Here is a 19188-nt window from a genome sequence, read left to right as displayed (position 1 = left end):
AGCGGTCTAAAGTATTCCATCTCAGTGCTAGAAGCATCACTACAGACCCTGGTTTGATCCCAGGCTGTATCACAACCGGCCGTGGTCGGGTGACCCATAGGGTGGTGCACAATTTGCCCAGCGTCGTCCGGGTTTAGGGGAGGGTTTGGCCGGGGTATACCGTCATTTTAAAATAAGAATTTGTTTGACTTTCCTAGTGAAATAAAAAAATAAAACATTTAAAAATAGAATTTGAGCTGTAACAAAACACAATGTGGAATAAGTCAAAGGAAAGAATACTTTCTGAAGGTACTGTAGCATTCTGCCCCATGAGAGGAGAGAGTATACTAACTCTTTGTCGTAGGGAAATGTATTAATCTCCACTATATCGCTCTATAGAGTATTGCATTATTATTACAGGGATTAGAAACAGTTTCCAGACCTTTTTGTACCTCAAAGTCCATATTCCATGCCATCTGTTGTGTAAACACACAGGAAGAAATTTGCAGGCTTAATTTCCAAATAAATGGGAAAGATTGGCACCATCTAATTAACATAATGCAGGCTAACAGAATCTGCACAACAGATGGCACAGAGTATGGACTCATCTTGCCTATAGACCACAGGGAAGTATGTAAGCTTTTAACAAACTTGATTTTGGGGGTGAACTATCCCTTTAATGCACCATGACTATCTCTTTAATATACTATTGATATTCATATCTCCATGGCTTGATGTTACAGGACAAGACATGATCAGAACCAATATTCAGAGTATCTAAGTGATTAGGTGTAAGGGTTTACTATATAGCATACCTTCAGTAATGCTGTATGGTAAAGAAACAGGAATGTTATTCCCACAAAACTAAAAGAGGAAGATTGAATTTGAAAATAATTAACCACCTTGGTCTGACGCCTGGCTAACTAGATTATCTTCTTCTGGTAATAAGCTGGTGGAGAGAGGCAGGAAATGCATTAACTGATAAACTGTGCCTTGCTGCCCTAGCCTGTGTCCAGTATACGGGCCACCCATCATCTGCAGGCCTGCATTAGGTCCAGGTCCAGGCTCTTGCTACGACACCACAGCAGCAGCTCCTACATTGTGTATTGATGAGTGCGGGTGGATAAGATGACAGTGTTAAGTGAAACCAGAGCCCCCCGCAGTATCAGGGGGTGTGATTGAACATTTGAACGTGCTCACTTGATGAGACAGGCCCTTCTCTACTGTAAAAGCCTGGGAGAGAAGTTAAAGCTTCTTGCTTGCCTGTCGGCAACCACCAGGGAGAGAGAGAGAGAGAGAGAGAGAGAGAGAGAGAGAGAGAGAGCGAGGGAGAGAGAACACCTCCACTCCACTGGAGCCTTAATTATGCATGGGAGCCAGAGTGAGCGAGCAAAAAGAGAGAGAGAAAGAGAGCACCCTTGAATTGAAATTGAATTGAGAGAGCATCCAATGCATGTAGGATGATGAGGGGGCAGAGGGGTGAGGAGGTGGAGGTTGGGGGAGTGTGGGTGTGTCCAGACCTAGAGCTCAAGGGCGATTGTGGGGGTGTGGGTGGTGAGCCATGGGCCATGAGCCGTGGGCTGTGGACACACACAGAAGAGGCCCATGCACTCTACCCATAGGTGATTCTATTACACTGCGTTTATTTCTAAAGGAATATGAGATCATCAAAATCATAATATGAAGAGTTTGTGCAAAACTATATATACATTTTCAGAAATATTGGTGAATTAACTTTTATTGTTTAACAAACTTATGAAAGGGATCGGTGTGTTTTTTTCACTCTCTAATCATGGCATGGGGTTGTTCAATGACCGACATATTTGTTTCAAATCTGTTTCTTGTTGGTTTTATTTCAGATAGCATTTTAGCAAAAAACATGATTATTTGTCTATCGGCCTCACTCTCAGAGAAGTAAAATGTAGCAAATAACTTTTTTTAAATAAAGAACTGTACAAATGATACATTTGTGCCATAATTTTTTTAAATCAATAATGAAATTATTATATCTAATTGATTGTATGTGAACTTCTGACCCACTGGGAATGTGATGAAAGAAATAAAAGCAGAAAGAAATCATTCTCTCTACTATTATTCTGACATATCACATTCTTAAAATAAAGTGGTGATCCTAACTGATTGAAGACAGGGCCTTTTTACTAGGATTAAATGTCAGGAATTGTGAAAAACTGAGTTTAAATGTATTTGGCTACGGTGTATATAAACTTCCAACTTCAACTGTATATATATAAAACATGTCTGTACCGAGCCTTTCCATAAGTCCACGCCAGTTTCTTCAACCGTCTTCTGACTATGATTAGTGCGATGTTGATGTTGTGCCATGATGCCAGCGGATTACAGATGGCCTTTGCCCGATCGCTTATCATCTTCATTCATCAGTGAGTCGATGGCTTGAATAGTCTCGCTGGAAATGAAATACAATGTAAAAATGTGCAGTATACAGTAAAGACCAGCATTCGATTTATTTAGGCATTATTAGGCTTACTTTACGGTATTGTCGCCTACTGTACCTTTTCATTTTCCTGGGCTTTTGAGTTCGGTGTAAAACAGGCATCTGACGATAGTGTTTGCGAATAGCACTGTCCGTGACCAAAATCCCCAAGTCTACCAGTATTTTTGAAATGTCTCCAGTAGATTCTTATTTACAAGGACTGCCTACCCCTTTCCTCCCTGTCAGGGAATTGAATCCCGGTCTCCTGCGTGCCGCATTCTCTAGTACAGATATGGCCTGCTCTTAGGCACTTTCCCATGTTTACTACAGTATGTATTGTAGGTTATGTTTACTTGTCAGACTGCACAGTATCCTAATAAACCAATGCAGTTGGCTTATACAGTGAGGGACATTTTTATCATTTTAATGGTATGTTTATTTGAACAGTGAGAGACAGAATAACAACAAACAAATCCAGAAAAATGCATGTCAAAAATGTTATAAATTGATTTGCATTTTAATGAGGGAAATAAGTATTTGACCCCTCTGCAAAACATGACTTAGTACTTGGTGTCAAAACCCTTGTTGGCAATCACAGGGGTCAGACGTTTCTTGTAGTTGGCCACCAGGTTTGCACACATCTCAGGAGGGAATTCGTCCCACTCCTCTTTGCAGATCTTCTCCAAGTCATTGTTTCAAGGCTGACGTTTGGCAACTCGAACCTTCAGCTCCCTCCACAAATTTTCTATGGGATTAAGGTCTGGAGACTGGCTTGGCCACTCCAGGACCTTAATGTGCTTCTTCTTGAACCACTCCTTTGTTGCCTTGGCCGTGTGTTTTGGGTCATTGTCATGCTGGAATTACGCATCCACGACCCATTTCAATGCCCTGGCTGAGGGAAGGAGGTTCTCACCCAAGATTTGACAGTACATGGCCCTGTCCATCGTCCCTTTGATGCGGTGAAGTTGTCCTGTCCCCTTAGCAGAAAAACACCCCCAAAGCATAATGTTTCCACCTCTGTGTTTGACGGTGGGGAGGGTGTTCTTGGGGTCATAGGCAGCATTCCTCCTCCTCCAAACCCAGCGAGTTGAGTTGGTGCCAAAGAGCTCCATTTTGGTCTCATCTGACCATAACACTTTCACCCAGTTGTCCTCTGAATCATTCAGATGTTCATTGGCAAACTTCAGACGGGCATGTATATGTGCTTTCTTGAGCAGGGGGACCTTGCGGGCGCTGCAGGATTTCAGTCCTTCACGGCGTACCGTGTGTTACCAATTGTTTTCTTGGTGACTATGGTCCCAGCTGCCTTGAGATCATTGACAACATCCTCCTGTGTAGTTCTGGGCTGATTCCTCACTGTTCTCATGATCATTGCAACTCCACGAGGTGAGATCTTGCATGGAGCCCCAGGCCGAGGACGATTGACAGTTCTTTTGTGTTTCTTCCATTTGCGAATAATCGCACCAACTGTTGTCATCTTCTCACCAAGTTGCTTAGCGATGGTCTTGTAGCCCATTCCAGCCTTGTGTAGGTCTACAATCTTGTTGTCACACCCTGACCATAGTTTGCTTTGTAGGTTTCTGTGTTTTGTTTGGTCAGGGTGTGATCTGTCTAGTTTGTCTATTTCTATGTTTGGCCAGATATGGTTCTCAATCAGAGGCTGGTGTTAGTCATTGTCTCTGATTGGGAACCATATTTAGGTAGCCTGTTCGGTGTTTGGTTTTGTGGGTGATTGTTCCTGTCTCTGTGTTTGCACTAGATAGGGCTGTTTTGGGTTTTCACTTTTCTTGTTTTGTTAGTTTGTTCATGTGTAGTTGCTTTATTAAAGAAACATGAATAGTAACCACGCTGCGTTTTGGTCTGCCTCTCCTTCACCGCAAGAAAACCGTTACACTTGTCCCTGACATCATTGGAGAGCTCTTTGGTCTTGACCATGGTGGAGAGTTTGGAATCTGATTGATTGATTGATTCTGTGAACAGGTGTCTTTTATACAGGTAACAAACTGAGTTTAGGATCACGCCCTTTAAGAGTGTGCTCCTAATCTCAGCTTGTTACCTGTATAAAAGACACCTGGGAGCCAGATATCTTTCTGATTGAGAGGGGGTCAAATACTTATTTCCCTCATTAAAATGCAAATCACTTTTTTTAAAATTTGACATGCGTTTTTCTGGATGTTTTTGTTGTTATTCTGTTTCTCACTGCTCAAAGAAACCTACCATTAAAATTATAGACTGATTATTTCCTTGTCAGTGGGCAAACGTACAAAATCAGCAGGAGATCAAATACTTTTTCCCTCACTGTATCTTCAAAATGCTTTATTATCCAAATGTAAAAGCATATACTGTACAGTACTGTATTTCTTCATCAGCATCTTTATGCCTTCGTTAATAAAATTATGATAAAAATACTATTTCAAAATGCAGATGTTAATTTAATTATGGATCCGTAACGAATTACTATTGGATAAATATCACTGATTTACAGAAATATTGGAACAAAGTTATCTAATGAAGGCAATAAATTTAGAATCCTCCAATGTCACGTTGTACAGCGCCATATTTTCCATTCCATCCTAACGGAAACCCTGAGGGTTTTGTTTTTCTCGGAATAGAAACACCATAATGTTAATCAAATTAATTAAGCCACATTTCTTAAAATTAATCCCATATGCTATGTTATTACAAAAAACAGTTTTAAATTCTCTGGTAATGCCAATATGGAAGACTATCAAATGCTTCTCAAAGATGCCCTCTGGTGGTCAAACTAGCACTAACTTGCTAATGCACAGAAAAAATGGCTGACCATTAAATAACATTTTGCAGCAGCCCGCAAGGTGGGCTCCAGTGCGACGCAATTTTTAAAGGAGGAACCACTATATATGGCTCTGTCCCATTCGTGAACACCCTCAATATGATACATTTTTACATTTGAGTCATTTAACAGACACTTTTATCCAGAGCGACTTATAATTACTGCATTCATCTTACTCTAACTGCACTGTTCAATTTACAGTAGCTATTACAATGAAAGAAAATCATGCTATTGTTTGAAGGGAGTGCACAGTTTTAAACATGAAAAGTTATTAATAAACAAATTAGGTACATTTGGGCAGTCTTGATACAACATTTTGAACAGTAATGCAATGGTTCATTGGATCAGTCTAAAACTTTGCACATACACTGATGTCATCTAGAGGCCAAAATCTAAATTGCAGCTAGGCTGGAATAATACATCTTTCTCTTGCATTTCAAAGATGATAGTACAAAAAAATATTTTGTATTATTTTTTACCAGATCTATTGTGTTATCTTCTCCTACATTCCTTTCACATTTCCATAAACTTCAGGGTTTCTTTTCAAATGGTACCAAAAATATGCATGTCCTTGCTTCAGGGCCTGAGCTACAGGCAGTTAGATTTGGGGATGTCATTTTAGGCTAAAATTGAAAACAAGGGGCTAATCCAACACGTCAGTCGTAGTCAGTACATTTTCCCTCAATACATAATAATAATCAGCAAAGTCAGTTGTAGTAGGAAAATATGATTTAAGATCAATGGAGGCTGCTGAGGGGAGAACGGCTCATAATAATGGCTAGAATGGAGTTAATGGAATGGTATCAAACAGTTTATGTGTTTGATACCATTCCATTGACTTCATTCCAGCTAGAACACTCCATTCCAGCCATTATTATGAGCAGTCCTCCCCTCAGCAGCCTCCACTGTTTAAGATACTCTGTGAAGAGGTACGCTGATTTGTTGAAAAAACAATACGGCACTGACTTTGTGTTGAAACGTTAAGTGTCAGGTGTAGTAAGTGTCAAAGGTGGAAAATGTACAGGCCATTTTGGATCCCCTGAACAGACAATACTGCACAAAGGGTAGCTGTTAAATACACAATCTTTATTGTAGAAAATTCATAGGGAGTAGACAGTACTCGTTGGTAGGGCAAAACAAAAACTAACACACATGGACAGTGGGGCCACCTAGGGCCCTACAGTGGCAAGAACTGACCCTAACAATGACCAGAGGTACAGACAGGCAGTGTAAACCAAAAGGGCAAATTCAAACAGCAAATCCCAAACTTTGGATCCAAAACCACATGATTCTGTTTCAATGAGGAGCACACTAAAACACAAACAACGCAACACACTATGGCACAGCAAACTATGCAACTTTCTCAATATCACACGTAAAGAGTGGCAAACAAGGTACCAAAACTAGCCAGAGGAAACCAAGCATAAAGCATCTTTAGCCTAACCTCACTCTTTAGAGATGTTGACAAGTTTGAGTACTATAAATAAGTGTAGCCAATCAGGATACCGAACCAGCCACCACAGGCTAGATTCACGGTGGCTAAATAGCTGTGAATGTACAAAGTAAAGGTACTTCCTCTCGTTCACAGTCAGAACCGACCAAAACATAATACATTATTACACTGCCCATCTCACCAGACCAGAAAAGCCTCAGATTGATGGAGTTTCTAGAGTCCGGGTTGCAGGCTTTTGGGAATTTATTTACAGTCTGTTTGGGGTTCTTCTCTCGCAGTAGCTGGCGTCACTCTGCTGCGACAGTCTCCGTGGTAACAGCGGTAAACATGGAAGTGGTGCTTCCGGCTTGCTTAGTTCGGTAGTTAGTAGTGACTGGAGGAGCGAACACAAAGCAGGGTTCAATGGAAAGCCTGACAAACAGACAGTAGAAGAGACTCACGCATTTCAGAGAGACACTAGGAAGTGCGTTGTCGCTTGTCCCTTCTCAACTCCCTTGGCTTTGCTCTCTCCGTAGGCGGGTGCTTCAGCATCTCTGTGGGCATCCGAATCCAGACCAGCGGAGATGACTTGGAAGGAGCAGGACAAAGCAAATGAATACTCAGAACACTCAAATGCAATAGAGTCTCATTCAAACGTAACTTTAGGAAAGGCTTTGTCTGCGTTGATCCCCACTCCAGTTGTCCTCGGCAGCTGTGTTCCTCCCTGGAGTGGCACGTCAACTTCCTCCTTCCACCGGCGTCCTGGATGAGTCTCTGCTCGGCTCTTTTATTCAGTGTCCGCCGGATCTGGCGGCTAACAAGGACTAATCTAATCTCTCCTCGTCTCCGGGGACAGATTGCAGATGAAGAATTCCAATTAACTCGAGGAAAAGAGACAGCAAGAGAGAGAGTGACCGGTACAAAACAACAATGCGGTTCTCCCCTCATATCCTATAGTCCGTACATCCATCCCACAGTTCTAGTCCTTTAGGCTACTAAAATCTAATCAAATTGTATTGGTCACACACACATAAGATGTTATTATGGGTGTAGTGAAATGCTTGTGTTCCTAGCTGAAACAATGCAGTAGTATCTAACATTTCACAACAATGCGCACAAATCTAAAAGTAAAAGAATGGAATTAAGAAATATATAAATATTACATTGAGCAATGTCGTAGTGGCATTGACTAAAATACAGTAGAATAGAATACAGTATATATATATGAGATGAGTAAAGCAGTTTGTAAACATTATTTAAACATTATTAAAGTGAGTATTGTTCCATTATTAAAGTGGCCACTGATTCCAAGTCTATGTACTGCAGCAGTCTCTAAGGTGCAGGGTTGCGTAACCAGGTGAAAGCTGGCTCGTGATGGCTATTTAATAGTCTGTTGGCCTTGAAAGATAAGCTGTTTTTCAGTCTCTCGGGCCCAGCTTTGATGCACCTGTACTTGCCTCTCCTTCTGGTTGATATCAGGGTGAACATGCCATGGTGGTTGTCCATGATGGTCTGTTTGGCCTTCTTGTGACATCGGGTGCTGTAGGTGTCCTGGTGGGCAGGTAGTTTGCCCCCGGTAATGCATTGGGCAGACCGTACCACTCTCTGGAGAGCCCTGCTGTTGTGGGCGGTGCAGTTGCCAGGATGGATGCTCTCAATTGTGCATCTGTAAAATTTTGTGAGGGTTTTAGAGGCCAAGCCAAATTTATTCAGCCTCCTGAGGTTGAAGAGGCCCTGTTGCGCCTTCTTCCACGCTGTCTGTGTGGGTGGACCATTTCAGATTGTCATTGATGTGTACGCTGAGGAGCTTTCCACCTTCTCCACTGCGGTCCCGTCGATGTGGATAGGGGCATGCGCCCTCTGCTGTTTCCTGAAGTCCACGATCAGCTCCTTTGTTTTGTTGACGTTGAGTAAGAGGTTATTTTCCTGCCACCACACTCCCAGAGCCCTCACCTCCTCCTTGTAGGCTATCTCGTCATTGTTGGTAATCAGGCCTACTACTGTTGTGACGTCTGCAAACTTGATGATTGAGTTGGAGGCGTGCGTGGCCACACAGTCATGGGTGAACAGGGAGTACAGGAGGGGGCTGAGCACACACCCTTGAGGGGCCCCTGTGTTTAGGATCAGCGAAGTGGAGGTGTTGTTTCCTACCTTCACCACCTCGGGGGCGGCCCGTCTGGAAGTCCAGGACCCAGTTGCACAGACCTGTTCAGACCCAGGGCCCGAGCTTAATGATGAGCTTGGAGGGTAGAATGGTGTTGAATGCTGAGCTTATAGTCAATGAACAGCATTCTTACATAGGTATTCCTCTTCTCCAGATGGGATAGGGCAGTGTGCAGTGCAATGGCGATTGTATCGCCTGTGGCCCTATTGGGGCGGTAAGCAAATTGAAGTGGGTCTAGGGTGTCAGGTAAGGTAGAGGTGACAATATCATTGTCCATCACCAGTGGTGTAATGTATTTAAGTAAAAATACTTTAAAGTACTACTTAAGTCATTTTTGGGGGTATCTGTACTTTACCTCACTATTTATATATTTTTGACTACTTTTACTTTTACTTCACTAAATTCCTAAAAAAAATATTGTACTTTTCACTCGATACATTTTCCCTGACAACCAAAATTACCCGTTACATTTTGAGTGCTTAGCAGGACAGGACAATTGTCAAAGAGAAGACGTGGTCATCCCTACTGCCCCTGGCCTGGTGGACTCACTAAACACAAATTAATCTTTTGTAAAAAATCTTGGAGAGTTGGGGTGGGCCCCTGGCTATCCGTAAATTTAAAAAACAAGAAAATGGTGCTGTAGGCTTAATATAAGTAATTGTAAGTGATTTATACTTTTACTTTTAGTTTTGATACTTAAGTACATTTTAGAAATTACAATTACTTTTGAAACTTAAGTATATTTGAAACCAAATACGTTTAGACTTTTACTCAAGTAGAATTTTACTGGCTGACTTTCACTTTTACTTGAGTATCCTTCTATTAAGGTATATTAAGGTACTCAAGTATGACAACTGTAACGGCGTTCTTCGTTTGTCAAAAGAGAGTCGGACCGAAATGCAGCGTGGTGGTTACTCATGTCTTTAATGAATGAATCGCGATACATGAAATAACTGATGCAAATACAAAACAACAAACGGAACGTGAAAACTAATTACAGCCTATCTGGTGAACACTACACAGAGACAGGAACAATCACCCACGAAATACACAGTGAACCCCGGCTACCTAAATACGGTTCCCAATCAGAGACAACGAGAATCACCTGACTCTGATTGAGAACCGCCTCAGGCAGCCAAGCCTATGCAACACCCCTACTCAGCCGCAATCCCAATAACTACAAAACCCCAATACGAAATACCACAAAATAAACCCATGTCACACCCTGGCCTGACCAAATATATAACGAAACACAAAACACTATGACCAAGGCGTGACAGAACCCCCCTACGGTGCGGACTCCCGGACGCACCTCAAAACCATAGGGAGGGTCCGGGTGGGCGTCTGTCCATTGTGGCGGTTCCGGCTCGGGACGTGGACCCCACTCCATTAATGTCATAGTTCCTCCCCTTCGCGTCCTGGGGTAATCCACCCTCGCCGCCGACCATGGCCTAATAGTCATCACCCAGAACCCCACTGAACTGAGGAGCAGCTCGTGACTGAGGGGCAGCTCGGGACTGAGGGGCAGCTCGGGACTGAGGGGCAGCTCGGGACTGAGGGGCAGCCCGGAACTGAGGGGCAGCCCGGGACTGAGGGGCAGCCCAGGACTGAGGGGAAGCCCAGTACTGAGAGAAAGCCCAGTATTGAGAGGAAGCCCAGTACTGAGAGGAAGCCCAGTACTGAGAGGAAGCCCAGTACTGAGATGAAGCTCAGGCAGGTAGTAGGCTCCGGTAGATCCTGGCTGGCTGGCGGATCTGGAAGATTCTGGTTGACTAGCAGATCTGGAAGATTCTGGTTGACTGGCAGATCTGGAAGAGAATGGTTGACTGGCAGATCTGGAAGAATCTGGTTGACTGGCAGATCTAGAAGATCATGGCTGACTGGCGGATCTAGCTGCTCTATGCAGACTGACAGCTCTGGCTGCTCCATGCAGACTGGCAGCTCCTTGCAGACTGGCAGCTCCTTGCAGACTGACAGCTCCTTGCAGACTGACAGCTCTGGCTGCTCCATGCAGGCTGACAGCTCCTTGCAGACTGACAGCTCCTTGCAGACTGGCAGCTCTTTGCAGACTGACAGCTCTGGCTGCTTCATGCAGACTGACAGCTCTGGCTGCTTCATACAGACTGACAGCTCTGGCTGCTTCATGCAGACTGACAGCTCTGGCTGCTTCATACAGACTGACAGCTCTGACTGCTCCATGCAGGCTGGCAGCACCTTGCAGACTGGCAGCTCCTTGCAGGCTAGCAGCTCCTTGCAGACTGGCAGCTCCTTGCAGACTGGCAGCTCCTTGCAGACTGACAGCTCCTTGCAGACTGACAGCTCTGTCTGCTCCATGCAGACTGACAGCTCCTTGCAGACTGACAGCTCCTTGCAGACTGACAGCTCCTTGCAGACTGGCAGCTCCTTGCAGACTGGCAGCTCTTTGCAGACTGGCAGCTCTGGCTGCTTCATGCAGACTGACAGCTCTGGCTGCTTCGAACAGGCAGGAGGCTCCAGCAGCGCTGTAGAGGAGGAAGGCTCTGATAGCGCTGAACAGGCGGGAGACTCCGATAGCGCAGGAGGGAAGGAAGGCTCTGATAGCGCTGAACAGACAGGGGACTCCAGCAGCGCTGTAGAGGAGGAAGGCTCTGATAGCGCTGAACAGGCGGGAGACTCCGACAGCACAGGAGAGGCGAGGCGCACTGTAGGCCTGATGCGTGGTGCTGGCACTGGTGATACTGGATTGAGGACACGCACAGGAAGCCTGGTGCGGGGAGCTGCTACCAGAGGACTGGTGTGTGGAGGTGGCTGTGGATAGACCGGACCGTGCAGGCGCACTGGAGCTCTTGAGCACCGAGCCTGCCCAACCTTACCTGGCTCGATGCCCACTCTAGCCCGGCCAATACGAAGGGCTGGTATGAACCGCACCGGGCTATGCACCCGCACTGGAAACACCGTGCGCTCCATAGCATAACACGGTGCCTGCCCGGTCTCTCTAGCCCCCCGGTAAAGCACAGGGAGTTTGCGCAGGTCTCCTACCTGGCATAGCCATACTCCCTGTAAGCCTCCCCCCAATAATTTTTTTGGGCTGACTCTCAGGCTTCCATCCGCATCGCCGTGCTGCCTCCTCATACCAGCGCCTCTCCGCTTTTGCCGCCTCCAGTTCTTCCTTGGGACGGCGATATTCTCCAGGCTGAGCCCAGGGTCCTTTTCCGTCTAATATCTCCTCCCAAGTCCAGAAGTCCTTTGATCGCTGCTCCTCACGATTAACAGGGAGAGTTGGCTCAGGTCTGACTCCTGACTCTGCTACTCTCTCCCTGAGCCCTCCCCCAATACATTTTTGGGGGTGACTTTCGGGTTTCTTTCTGCGCCGCCGTGTCTTTCTCTTCGACTCCATTCATAGCCCTCTTCGCACTGCTCCAGCGAATCCCAGGCGGGCTCCGGCACTCTCTCTGGGTCGACCGCCCATCTGTCTATTTCTTCCCACGTAGTATACTCCATACCTCTGCTGTCCATAACGTCCTCCCTTCGCTGCTCCTGCTGCCTGTTACCACACCACTCGGTCCGTGTGTGGTGGGTGATTCTGTAACGGCGTTCTTCGTTTGTCAAAAGAGAGTCGGACCGAAATGCAGCGTGGTGGTTACTCATGTCTTTAATGAATGAATCGTGATACATGAAATAACTGATGCAAATACAAAACAACAAACGGAACGTGAAAACTAATTACAGCCTATCTGGTGAACACTACACAGAGACAGGAACAATCACCCACGAAATACACAGTGAACCCCGGCTACCTAAATACGGTTCCCAATCAGAGACAACGAGAATCACCTGACTCTGATTGAGAACCGCCTCAGGCAGCCAAGCCTATGCAACACCCCTACTCAGCCGCAATCCCAATAACTACAAAACTCCAATACGAAATACCACAAAATAAACCCATGTCACACCCTGGCCTGACCAAATATATAACGAAACACAAAACACTATGACCAAGGCGTGACAACAACTGGGTTTCCACCACTGTTTTATTTTTATTGGCCAGTCTGATATATGGCTTTCTCTTTGCAACTCTGCCTAGAAGGCCAGCATCCCGGAGTCGTTTCTTCACTGTTGACATTGAGAATGGTGTGTCGCAGGTACTATTTAATGAAGCTGCCAGTTGAGGACATGTGAGGCTTCTGTTTCTCAAACTAGACACTCTAATGTACTTGTCCTCTTGCTCAGTTGTGCACCGGAGCCTCCCACTCCTCTTTCTATTCTGGTTAGAGCCAGTTTGCGCTGTTCTGTGAGGGGAGTAGTACACAGCGTTGTACAAGATCCAAGTTTCTTGGAAATTTCTCAAATGGAATAGCCTTCGTTTCTCAGAACAAGAATAGAGTTGTTTCAGAAGAAAGTTATTTGTTTCTGGCAATTTTGAGCCTGTAATCAAACCCACAAATGCTGACGCTCCAGATACTCAACGAGTCTTAAGGCGGACAGTTTTATTGCTTCTTTAATCAGAACAACAGTTTTCAGGTGTGCTAACAAAATTGCAAAAGGGTTTTTCTAATGATCAATTAGCCTTTTAAAATTATAAACTTGGATTAGCTAACACAACGTGCCATTGGAACACAGGAGTGATGGTTGCTGATAATGGGCCTCTGTACGCCTATGTAGATATTCCATTAAAAATCGGCATTTCCAGCTAAAATAGTCATTTACAACATTAAAAATGTTTACACTGTATTTCTGATCAGTTATTTTAATGGACAAAAAATGTGCTTTTCTTTCAAAAACAAGGACATTTCTAAGTGACCCCAAACTTTTGAACGGTAGTGTAAGTGTTAAATGAACAGTAATAAGTGTCATTTAATTATTCCAGATCTGATTGTCATTTAAAATAATAAAAAATAAGTGTTTAAAGATTTGTATTGAAATTATTCCACTATTATGACATAGAAAGTGACAGACCAAATGAATAGCAAGCAGCACCAGCTAAGCACCAGCATTCAGGAGTATTTTTTCAACATCCCACTGGCAGTAAACAGCTCAGTCACAGGAGAGATGGAAGGTGCAGTGGTGCAATGGGGAGCAGCTGTGACAGAGCAGCTGGGGTAATCGTGTCTGGGGCCTTGTCCCCCCCCCCCTCTCTGTCTTATCCTCCTCTCCCCTCATTCCCTCTTTCGCTCTCTCTCACTCTCACACTCTCACACACGCACACACATACACACACACTCTCCCTTCTCTCCCTTCTCTCTCTTCCCCGCTCTCAGAGTCTGTGGCAGGTCACATCGTCTAGCGAGAGGTGAAGACATTTCCCTGGCACGGGGGCCCGCCACCGCATTCCAGGGCAGATGCGGGCACAGCTGAGTCTGTATGACCTCTCCAATCAGTATCAACAGTAGGCCCCTCAGAGAACACACCCGCCACGGCATCAAACATTAGAGCGAGCACAGGGCTGGTTAGTAATTGCATCACATTAAGAGCTGGCGCTGCCAAGTGAAATGGCATCACGTCGGGAGTTATCGCAGCATACGGAGCGATAGCATCACTGTAGAGTAAACATAGAGGCAGAGAAAAAGAGAGAGAGCATAGTATCACAGTTAGGATACAAAAACAAGGCTAGTGAGCACCCTGTTACCCATGTTAGTGGTTGTGGAGAGAGCCGAGGATAATAATGGCGTTAGCCACATTACAACAACAATACTCGAGGAATACCCCTCACTTTGTCCTACCTACCTTATTGGTACAGAAGGATAAGAAGATTGGATGGGATGCCACCACATTGCTTGCGGTCAGGTAGCTGTTACCTGTCAGGCAGTTTGCAATCAGTGGCTATGGAGGAGAACATAAGAGGATGCTATTTACATAAAGAAGATTGGGACATTGGTCTATCGCATTACACCTGTGCGTAAGTCAGTGAGGACACGAGCGTCTGCTAACAAGTCAAATGTAACGTATCCTATAGTTGATACAGCATAGGGCAATAACATCAGATGAGTCTTGGGGCAGCAAGGAGCGATTGCATCACGTTAGAGCCAAATAGGCCTGCAGTAACAGTAGTCCACTGCTCCCATACTGCCCTCTACCAGCTCAGTCTATTAGTTCAGCATCACTACCTCCCAGTGGCCAAGGTTATTGTAAGGCACTGATAATGTCTTAGATGTGTGTGTGGACGTGTTTAACTATTCTTGTGGGGACCAGAACGAACAAAAGTATGACCAACCGGGGACATTTCTTTTAGTCCCCACGATGTCAATTGCTATTTCTAAGGGGTTTAGGGTTGAGGATAGAATTAGTGTTAGGATTAGAACGACGTTAAGGGTTAGCATTAGGAGCTAGGGTTAAGGTTAGGTTTTTGGGTTGAGTTTAGGGTAAGAGTATGGGTTAGGGTCAGGTTTAGAGTTAGAGTTAGAGTTAGGGGTTAGGGAAAATAGCATTTTGAATGGAACTGAATTGTGTGTCCCAACAAGACTTTGTGTGTGTGTATATATGTATATATACATGTGTTCCGGCATTGTGCTGACCTGATTAACTGGATATAATGACTTGCATATGGATGAACAGACTATAGGGCCAGAAGGGATTAAGGGAGTACAGTTAATTAATTGATTTTGGTCTGTAGGGGGGCTATAGGCTATAGTGTAAAGTAATAGGGTCGAAAGGCTACTTAGACTTATGGTACGGTCCCTGTGCATCAAGTCTCTTCATCTCCCCCATTACAGTACCTCACCATACAAGTACACCAAAAAAGGAACTATTAGACAATTGTGCAATGATTCCCTTTTCCAACCCATTTCCATCCTCAAAAAATATTGCTTTGAAGTGTCTTATAAATGTCACATCAAAAGTGTATCTGGACATTACAAACTGTATTTAACCAAATTAAGTGGATTCATAAATCCCTGGACATTGGATGGTTGAGCAGGCAGGGACGTGGGCAACTCGTCTTACCGAGGGACCCAACAAGGCCACTGTTACCTTCCTGTGATCACGACGTGTCACGACCAGCCACAGCCCACCATCACTCAACAGAGGCCATCCTGTAAACTAGTGGGCACCGTCATCCATTTGATCATTTCATTGTCACGTCCTTCCGATTCTAAGATACTCGTCTTGCATGACACCAAGTCCGTCTCAGACTGCGGCAGCCCTAATATGGACACCGTAGCAATGGTTTCATCTTGCGTCGTATGACGTGTTTCACCTTTTTAGGCTTCTTGCAAGACGAACCCGATGCTGGGCAAAAAAAAAGATCCTGATAATATAACCCAACAACAACCCATTCATATGATATGCGCCAAAGATGTTTTCAACTTCTAGTGTTTATTAGGTGTTATATAAGGCACAGATAATACAGTCCTAGCACCTCCAGTCATCAGTGCATATCAAAACAGCCTGAGACAGGGCTGCAGGTAAAACTGTCCCAGTCTGCTGTTCTGCACCTGAGGAGGAGATTCCCTAGGGAGGCATGATCACAGGATGTTCCTGCTGCAGCTGTCACTGGTCATGTCTTTTAACAGTCACCACCGAACACAGAGCCCAGGTAGAGAGAGGAGAGATGAATTTAGTACACTTTGTGTACCCATACATGCATTCCAACATGCTTACACATACTCTACATGTATACCTAGACAGACACACACACACACACACACACACACTTCTAATGACACTTTTACTGTTGGAAACAGGAGTCCTGTGAGTCATTTAATTTACATGAAAATCGACACCCGCCATTCCAACGTACTCTCCTGGCTCGCACGTGTGTGTGTGTGTGTGTGTGTGTGTGTGTGTGTGTGTGTGTGTGTGTGTGTGTGTGTGTGTGTGTGTGTGTGTGTGTGTGTGTGTGTGTGTGTGTGTGTGTGTGTGTGTGTGTGTGTGTGTGTGTGTGTGTGTGTGTGTGTGTGTGTGTGTATGATAGACTGTGGGTGCTAGAAGAGAAGGTGTTATTCTCTAATGCATCCTTCTTCAACTCTAAAACTTGGGCAGCGTTATAGAGAGTTTCCATTCATTACCATTGCAAGTTTAGAACCTTCAGTATCTCTCTCAAGAGTAAAATTGTACAGAGGTAGTCGTCTAAATCAAATCAAACTTTATTTGTCACATGCACCGAATACAACACCTTACAGTGAAATGATTAATTTACAAGCCCTTAACCAACAGTGCAGTTCAATAAAGAGTTAAGAAAATATTTACCGAATAAACTAAAGTAAAAAAATTAAAAAATTAAGTAACACAATAAAATAACAATAACGAGACTATTTACAGGGGATACCGGCACCGAGTCAATGTGTGGGGGTACAGGTTAGTCGAGGTAATTTGTAGGGGTGAAGTGACTATGCATAGATAATAAACAGCAAGTGGCAGCAGTGTAAAAAATAAATGGTGGGTGGGAGGTTTCAATGTAAATAATCCAGTGGCCATTTGGTTAATTGTTTGGCTGACTTGGCGCTCTGTTACCGTTTGCCGTGCGGTAGCAGAGACAACAGTCTATGACTTGGGTGACGAATATTATCAAAAGCTATTTAATGTTGTGTTCATTATGAATAATTACTGGCTATACTGATGATTATCTTATAATCAGATTGGAGATTTTATCAGGAAGAGATCAAGTATCTGAAGGTAAATGGCACCGTTATATGGATTGTAGAAACAAACTATAGACAGGAAGGACATTGGTAGCAATTAGATATAGAAGTGACAGAATGAGCTCAATATCTGGCAAATCAGTGGTTCTCAGTCACTCACTATTTGGTAAAATAAGAGCAACTATAATAGTGAAATGCAGACAACGCAATGTTCATATACAATAGATATCTGATGCCCTCTGGTGGTCGACAACACACTGCAAACACACTACTTGCCTTTCCAACCCCAATGGTCACGCCTAGAAGAGATACAGCGTTTGTCAAATTAACGTAAAAGAAATCTAACGTTAATTTGACAAAAACTGGATACCTTCTAGCCATGACCCAACCAGTATTGGTTGTGGACGGTTAATCCCATTTAATATCACTGATTTCAGGACATGACAAGAAATTCTCAATATATTTGTTTCTCTCTCAAGTTAATCAACTTTGCAGGAAATGCAGTAAGCCTAATATATAGGGTTACATTTAAAGAATTGCTGGTTACCCCCCAGAGGCACCCCCATTAGTGTTGAAATATAAACATGTGCACCCCTATACAATGTTGGTTCATCACAGAATTTATAGGGCACCTTCAAAAGGCTTATTGGGCTTATTGGATAGATAAATTCAGTGAGTCAATAACCTACTACAGGAGGTGAAAGTAAAATGAGACATTTTTATTTATTTAACTAGGCAAGTCAGTTAAGAACAAATTCTCATTTACAGTGACAGCCTAGGAACAGTGGGCTAACACTTTAGCCACTAGGCTACCTGCTGCCCCTTTTAACAACTATCCCCTGGTTTTAAGCCAGGAAACCAAACATCCGTCTTTTTCCATACATCCACTTCTAACAGACACCAAAATAGAGCTCTCCAGTTTGTAGTCTTAAAAAACGGAAATGATTCACTTCTGCTTCATTTAGCCATTCCTATGAGCAAAGGAAGGAAAATGCTTTTCGGATAAACGCCGAAAATAAGGTCGGAGGTTAACACAGGCTTAGGAGATCTACAACGGTAATATTCTATGGATGGGACGCCTTTATAGCCTTCCCCCTTGGGTTCTCAGTTGATACGGACCACATCTGGCTAATGTGAACTACAATCCCAACGCTATGTTTTAACGTTTAGAAACGCTATTAAATCCTCGCTAGCGGTACGGTTTTTAAAACCTTGCCTGGTGCAACTTTGCTAAACTGCATACAGTAAGTTTATCTTTTATATTAAAAACAGTATTTCTTGCTCACGTGAACGTTAAGTTCCAAATGTTTCCAAAACTGTATTGCAAGCGATGCGTATTCGCATATAGACAGAGCATTTGGGCAGCATTGGTGTAATGCAATGGAATTGGAGATATTGAACAAAATCCACAGGTGATTATCATTTTTTTAAAGTCAAATTAGCCAATAAATTTGGCATAAATGAAAAGATACAGCAAGATACAAATGAAAGGACACGATACGATTGACATGGTTGAAAACTGTATCTCGAGGCCTGCTTGGTGTCTATCACTGCCAGTTCCACCTGTTAATTAGAGACCCGCACCATATTGCCATTAACCCCTGAAATGCTACTATGCTGGTGAAATACAGGTAATCACCAGGTGTCACAATAAAACAAACAAAAAAATGGTTTTATAAAGATATTTATTTTTTCCAAATAATGTTTTTAATACAATTCATACAAAATTATTATGCATTCTGTAATATAATTTCAACACTTTTTATTTTCATTCAAAATGGCTAACACCATCTG

Source organism: Oncorhynchus keta, chromosome 23 (assembly GCF_023373465.1).
Source record: "Oncorhynchus keta strain PuntledgeMale-10-30-2019 chromosome 23, Oket_V2, whole genome shotgun sequence".
Taxonomy (NCBI): domain Eukaryota; kingdom Metazoa; phylum Chordata; class Actinopteri; order Salmoniformes; family Salmonidae; genus Oncorhynchus; species Oncorhynchus keta.
The sequence above is the reverse complement of the archived record's forward strand: the minus strand, read 5'-3'. Positions refer to the sequence as shown.